The sequence below is a fragment of the Propithecus coquereli genome, unplaced genomic scaffold (genome assembly GCF_000956105.1).
Source record: "Propithecus coquereli isolate 6110/MARCELLA unplaced genomic scaffold, Pcoq_1.0 Scaffold76, whole genome shotgun sequence".
NCBI classification, from domain to species: Eukaryota; Metazoa; Chordata; class Mammalia; order Primates; family Indriidae; genus Propithecus; species Propithecus coquereli.
In genome coordinates this window covers 8393579-8401486 of record NW_012153729.1, presented here as the reverse complement: position 1 = coordinate 8401486, position 7908 = coordinate 8393579, and positions in this window count along the sequence as shown.

Here is a 7908-nt window from a genome sequence, read left to right as displayed (position 1 = left end):
GTATTAGTAATCAAGACAGTGTGGTATTGACCTAAGAATAGGATTTAATCAATAAAACAAAATAGAGATTCCAAAAATAACTAATTAGATAGCTGACTTCTCAACAACAACAGAAGCCAGAAGGCAGTAGAATTATATCTTCATAATGCCAAGAGAAAATATGAACCTTTCTGTTGACCAGTGAAACTATCAAGACTAGATTGCATTAATAACATTTTTAGATATCCAAAACCTGAGTTTACTACTAATAGAAATTCACTATAAAAACTTCTAAACAATGTATTTCTGGAAGAAAGAAAATTATCCTAAAAGGAATGTCTGAAATGTGAGAAGAAATGGTAAGCAAAGAATTTGGTAAACATGTAGGAAAATTTAAATAAACATTGTTAATGAGACAGGAAGAAAACCAAAAAAAAATGATATCCTAGAAGTAAAATAAAGAAAATATTTCAAGAAGGAGGAAGATGAAGACTGATAACTTACCACTGAATTTGGCTAAATGAAAGCCATTGGCGAACTTTTCAAGGTAATTTCAGTGGAATTTAAAGCCTTGGGGATAGAGGGGGAGATGAGAACATAGAGATAGGGTGTACAAACCAGTTTTATGTTTTTAAGAACCAAGATTTTCAGGATAAGAGAAAAAAGATACAAATTTAAAATCAAAGAAGTTAGGTTAATATTCTATAATGTTTTTTTTTTTTTTTTTCTTTGAGACAGAGTCTCACTCTGTTGTCTTGAGTAGAGGGCCATGATGTCAGCCTAGCTCACAGCAATCTCAAACTCCTGGGCTTAAGTGATCCTTCTGCCTCAGCCTCCCGAGTAGCTGGGACTACAGGCATGTGCCACCATGCCCGGCTAATTTTTTCTATATTTTTAGTTGCCTGGCTAATTTCTTTCTATTTTTAGTAGAGAAAGAGTCTCGCTCTTGCTGAGGCTCGTTTCAAACTCCTGAGCTCGAGTAATCCTCCTGCCTCAGCCTCCCAGAGTGTTAGGATTACAGGCGTGAGCCGCCGTGCCCGGCCTTTCTATTTTTTTAGTAGAGACAGAGTCTCGCTCTTGCTGAGGCTGGCCCGAACTCCTGAGCTCAAATGATCCTCCTGCCTCAGCCTCCCAGAGTGCTAGGATTACAGGCGTGAGCCACCACGCTCGGCCAAAATTCTATAATCTTTAATTTGAATTGGAAATAACACAATGTATTTTTATCTTTATAAAAAATTGTTATTTCCCACTTTTCTCTGCTGAAAAAAGCCCCAGAAGTATGACCAATCTAGTGACAGTTAGCACCCCAGCACCCAAAGTATGGTCTCTAAAGATCATTTTCCATCAAAAGGTACAAGGTTCATTGAGAAAATGGCTGATTCCAAATCTGGGTCAGGAAAGTACAAGATGAGTCTGGAAGTGCCAATTATACTAGAAAACAAGGACATTATAAAAAATGAGTAGGGTTGTGTCAAAGAGACTGTGGCCAACATGAAGGGCTGTCAGTGCCAAATATGGAATAAGATAATTTGATCATCAAAAAGAAAAATGACCACAATGTGTTGGAACATAACAAATATTTTAAAATTCCACAAATTAAAAAAATGAAAACCAAGAACAAAACAAAACCAAACCCACCATAACAAGAAGAATCCACTTTGCAATCCCTAGTAGGATAATGCATCTAGGCAACAATCATGAAACATTGCTAAAAACTACCTAGAATAGGCAAATTCATAGAGACAGAAAAGAGAATAGAGGTTACCAGGGGCTGGAGATAGGTGGAAATGGGAAGTTTTGTGGGGTTTTTTGTTTGTTCATTTTAATGGGCACAGAATTTCTGTTTGGGATGATGAAAAAGTTCTGGAAATGGAGAATGGTGAGGATTGCACAACATTGTACGTAACACTGCTGAATTGTAGTTAAAAATGATTAGAAGTAATTTTTGTTACATATGTTTTATAACAACTTTTAGAAAGCTTTTTAAAAAATCTGCTAAAAACATTAGGTGAAAGGGTAATAAGGAATCTTACAGTGGATAAATCAGGTTGACAATACCTGAACCCAGTGATTATATTTAATATCAAAAGTGAAAGACAACCAGCTACTATGCACCTCATGGAGTTATGCAATAAGTGGTATATAGCTCCACCTCTTCTTAACAAAAAATCAAAACTGTATTAATCAAGCTTCTCAGTCACAGTTTACAGGAAACAGAGGAACAGATAACACCACAAGAATGCTAAAATTTGGTGAGTCAATCCAAAATGTGGGAAATTCTACAGATGATGATTCAGCTTGTTTTGTCTTGTTTTTACAAATAAATGGCAAGCAAATAAAAGCAGGAAATGTATATTAAAAGTGACCTAAAAGACTTATCACCCACATACAATGTGCAGATCGTAAGCAGATCCTAATTTGAACAGACCAGCTGTACAAAGACATTTATGAGACACTCAGGAAAATTTAAATGACTAAATATTGGATGATATTAGAAAATTACCATAAATTTTTAGAGGTAGTAATGGTATTGTGGGTTTTTCCTCAAAGAGTCACTTTTACTTATTGATGACATAATATCTGGGATTTGCTTTAAAATAATCCAGAGGGTAGAAGGGAGGTACACACCCTCCTCCCAAACATTGGTACAGAGCATGGCCCATGACTGTGGCAAGGACACCTAGAAGCAGAGATGCCCCCCAAAAAATACAGTGTAGGAGCCCAGAACATACCACCCAAAATATGAAGGATGGTTGAGCTGAAGGCAGTCGAGAAGCAGCAGGTACAGGAAAGCTCTGCCCTGCCTCTGTCTGCCTAAAAGTAGGACATGGGTTAGACAGAAGGCCTCCCCGATCCTCTGCCTAGCAGGGAGACCAGAGGTCGCCACTGGACACAACTCGGACCCTTACAAAGGGCCTGGAGACAGCTCGAGAGGAATCACACGGACGAGCTTTCCTAACCAGCCCTTACCTGCTGCACCTTTTCTTGTGACCTCTCTAAACATTTACTGTTCTTTGTTGAAAACACGACATACACTCGAATTCAAAGCCACCTATTTGAGAATGACTCACTCCCTGGGCGTCTCCCGTGTAACTAGGAAAAGTACACGTCCACAAAGGTCTGTTTGTCTCTTGTTAATGTCTTTTTGTTACAGGGGCCGTTCCAACTAAAAACAATGAGCACTGAAAAAACAAAAAGATTAGTCTTCCCCTACCAGAGCTCTGTTGAATCCCAGTCACGGAAACCATGTTCCCGAAGAAAAATGTAACATTTGGAAGGTGATGTAAAACCACAGCCAGGCACACTCCTGGCCTTAAACCGTCCTAAGCATGCTAGGCCGCTTCCAGGTGTTTTTATTCATACTCTTTTACCACTTTTTCGCCGATTTTGTCTCGGCAGCAAGTTCAGGGTTGTTTTTGTGGGAGGGGAAATGCATAAAACGGAGGAAATTATATCCACGATTTTTTTTTTTTTGCAAAGTTTTCATCTGTCCCCGAGACCGTGCCGTGACAGCCACCAACCCCCACGCAGGAGAGCAGGAGCCGGACGAGGCCGCGTCGGACCGCAGGGCCGTCCTCTGAGATGCTCAGAGGCCACACTTGCCCACACGCCCCCACCAGCGTCTTGCTGAGCTTGTGCCGGGGGAATTCAAACCCCTTCCAAAGGCAGTTGTTCGGCTCCTCGCCGGCACTGTTGGAAGGTGAGGGCACCTAGCACCTGGGAAATTCCAGAAGGATCCTGTCAGGCCCAGAAGTCTTAGTAAAACCACCCTGGAGAGTATAATCCCAGTCAAACAGAAAGGGAAATTAGGGCAGAGGCTCGGGTAATTTATTCCAAGTTCAAGTATAAAACCCGTCTCCAACTCTGATCGGAAAATCCCAACCTCCGAATCCCTCTCGGAGCGAGCAAGGGGTGTCAGGAGTTGTCAACGCGGGAGCTTCGGCTATTGCCAGTCTTCTTCCAGACTATAGGGGCAGGTGGCTGTCGCTCAAACTCTCAGCCAATAATCGAGAGTCGTTGCCACTGGGTCCCGCCCCTTGCCTTGGTCTGTCAAAGGCAAGGATGTCACAGTGGGAGCTCCGCCTCAAGCCTCCCCGTGATTGACGGGAACCTTGTCCAATGAGAAGCGGGTTTTGGTTGTCCCGGGCGGGCACTACTAGCGCCGCTGCTCCCTCCCTGGGCCTGCCGGGTCCAGCAGGGGGATTGGCCCGCTGGCCGTAGGGTCGCTGGCTCGTCCGGTGCGCCTGCCCGTCCCCACCCCTCGGCCCTTTTGGAGGCCATTCTGGAGAGGCTGGGCCGTGCCTCGCTCCCAGCCCCTCGTGGCTCCCGGCAATCCTTGGCCTTCTTCGTCTTGCAGAGGCGTCACTCCCACCTCTGCCTCCACCGTCTCCCCTGGGTGTGTCCCTGCCCAAATTTCCTTCTTCTTATAAGGACTCCAGTCATCCGATTAGGGCCCAAACAAATTCAGTATGCCCTCGTTTCAGCCTGATAACATCTGCAAAGACCCTGTGTCCGAATAAGGTCATAGTGGCAGGTTCTGAGCTGACGTGAATTTTACAGGGTCGCTATTCAACCTGGCTCAGCCATATTCACTTACTCGTTCAGTAGATTTCTATTCGGTGCCTGTCGTGTGCCAAACTGAGCGAGGTGCCGGAAACGGTGATGAAGGCAGACAGCCCCTGCCCTCACAGACTTAACAGTTGCCCTGGAAGACAGACAATTAAACTGGAGAGTGGGGCAGGAACATGCAGCTATGAGAATATGGAGCAGGAAGATAGTGGCTATAGTTTCACAACTTTGTGAATGTACTGAACAATCCACTGAATATGCACGCTGAAAAATGCAAAAAAAAAAAAATGTTATCTAATCTATCTTCCTGGGAAATGAGGAGAACCTTTAAAAATGCTTTAGTCCATAAGACCCTCTCTAATAAAGATGTAAAGAATGAAATCCGGTCCTCCTCCCCATCACACATCACTAGACACATCTGAAAGATTATCTTACATTTCAGGCAGGAAGGGGAAAAAAGCACAACGCATGATCACTTAGCATCCATCAGCTACAGTTGTTTTTATTAACTTGTGCTCCAGAGGCTTACCAAAAATCATGGCCAGAGAATGTGGAGCAATTAGAGGCACCTTCTGGGACACAGCCTAAAGGCACATACAAGAATAGGGGAAGGAGGAACAAGACACATGCTGCTGAGAAAGAGAATTGTCTTGAGCCTGAAAGAACAATGAAGTCTCTTGAGTCAGCATTTCGGATACTATGGTTGAGTAATTTTCTGATATACTGTCAGAAGCAGCACTCCGGCTTGACATGAATAACAGACTGTTGCAGGGGACCAGCCCAGCCCCCGTCATCAGCCAGTGCATTGGTGCCCACGCTAACGGCTGACACCGGTGACCTGGGGAGAATGGGAGCCTCTCACCCTGACACACCTGGGACGCTGCCCCCGCCCCCCCACGCCAGGGAAGCTGAAGCCTCCCTGAAGAGGCACGAAAGCTGGCAGGACAACTCTGTGGTATGATTCATGCTTGAGGTCCTCATGGGTCAGGCCAAGGCGAGACGTGAGACTTTACCTGAGAACTCACCTGGATTGTCCCTTTCCTCTGTCCCTTACAGGTGTTTCCTGAAGAGTCCTCCCTCAACAAACCACAAATCCCTGGCTCGAGCTCTACTTCTGGGAAAGGCAGCCTAAGCTGGAGGCCTTTCTGGGCGGTTTGTAACCCACACGGCTGACTCTAGTTCTGGCACCTCACCAGACACGCCTTTCTTATTCCTGGTCTCATGATATTATCTAGTCTCTTTTTCTTGCTGTAAAAACTCTCTACTAGAAATAAATTTTAAACTGGCTTACTTGGAAGCCTAGTTCTCTTATAAATTTGAAATAAAATTTTAACAGGAACACACAACCAGTTCAATGAGAGAAGCTGTCGTAACACATAGCTCCCACTCTTTTCGCTGACTCATTCCAGTTTAGACCCAGAACCCCAAGTGCAAGTTCATGTTTCCAAACCCTAAGGCCTCCAGCCAGGTCCTCTTCCCATGAAGAGTGCACTTGGAAAGATTCGAAGCCTGGCCAGGAACCAGAGCATTTTACTGGCGGGTGCACCGAGATTTGTCCATCGAGTTTGCGGCATAATTCATCTCATCATCCTCACTCTCTTTCCCTTCCTCCTTTCAGGAGTCACCGATGCAGGTACTCACACAGTTTCCAACTGATCTACCATTAATTAACATGGTTCCTCCTTCCTCACAGTCCTGGGGCTTATGCGACTAATTCAGCTGTCGTAGAGGATTTAAAAGGTTAAAGTATAACCTCTGCGCTGCTCACAATTCCCGCGTTGTCTACCTCTGTTCCACCCAGTTGCTTCTGGGTCAGCGGTTTTTGTTCGTGCTCTTTTTGTAGTGAGGAATCATTTGGAGTTTTTTGAAGTTTATGAAAATGACAACAGGCAAGAGGATGCAGAATTGCTTCCCGGGTCAAGAGTGCGTGAGAGAGATCAAGAGAGATTAAGAACCAGGACAGATGTTTGTGTTAGTAATGGAAGTTCGAAGTGTACTTAGAGGGGCTGGTGTCCTATCCACTCTGATCCCGTGGCAGTACTTACACGTCCTGTTGACCGGTATTTATAGGGAAGGTTAAAGTCAAACACTCATGCTCACAGAAGGAGAAAATTACACCTTACCAAGCTTAAGGGTTTGTACTTGTCCATAAAATTGTTTGCAAATCAGTTTATACTAAAATGTGGCATTCTATCACATTCTGGGCAAGCATGAAGAGCAGTGCTGGGCTGGCACCTGGGAACCAGAGGGGTTGCCCTGACCCCCTTCACACACACACACACACACACACACACACACACATGCACACACACACGCACATGCTCCGGCTTTCTCAAGATCTCTATGCAAATAGCACACCCAGGGTGATGCATGACAAAGTTTCTACCATTAGCTGAGCTTGAGGGCAGGAAGGAACATGGCTCTGCACGCCCTTCCACTCCATGTAGGTACCACACTCCTTCCGAGTGTGGGGGTAGATGAAAGACAATCTCTTGGCATAACCAAACCCAGCTCATGGGTGGGGAATTCCTCTCTCACGGATGCATCATGCTTACCTGGCATTGCTTGTTGTTTTGGGGGTGTCAGATAACTGCAACAAGTATCAGTTTCTCAGAGTTAGAGGCTAATGAAATCAGAAGAACCATGTCAGGTAATCTGATTTGGGTGTGAAAGAAAGGCTTGCCAAGAAAGGTGTTGGGATAAGGGAATAGGTGGGTTTCAGGCTTAGGTAGACACCATTTACACAACCAGAGCAGAATCACTCATCATGGTGCTTGGCTGGGTGTGGAGACACACATCATCTCTGGCTGCAGGAACTGATGAATTTATAAGTACAGCCCCACAGCTCATAGGAACCTCTTTCTCTTAACCTATTAGCTTCCAGCCTCTAGTGTTGGAACGAGAGAGTCCAGTGTTAGGCTAATTCTCTTAACCCTTTTAAAGAACTTGCTTTTGCCATTGGAGGCTTGTAGTATTTCCTTTTTCTCCTTGGAATTCAGGAATTTCACCAGGGTAGGTCTAGACATTGATCTTTGCAGATAAGTGAGCCTTTCTAATCTGCAAACTCAACTCTCTTTTTGTGAGAGCAGGAAAATCTTTATCATCGACCTGCTAATGTATCTGTTTTCTCTACCTTCCCTTGTTTTCCCTGTTCACCTTGGGCTCTGTCTGTCCTCCAGGTCTCTTACTTGTTTGTTTTATAACTTATATCATTTTAGTTTATTTTTTCCCTGTGTACTAATTATTTGGATTTCAACAAAGACTACGCTCTTTTTTCAGGTAATCTAATGAATTTTCAAATCTGAAAATTCATGGGAGGTTTTTTTATTATTTATTTAAAAAAGCAAGACCAACCATATG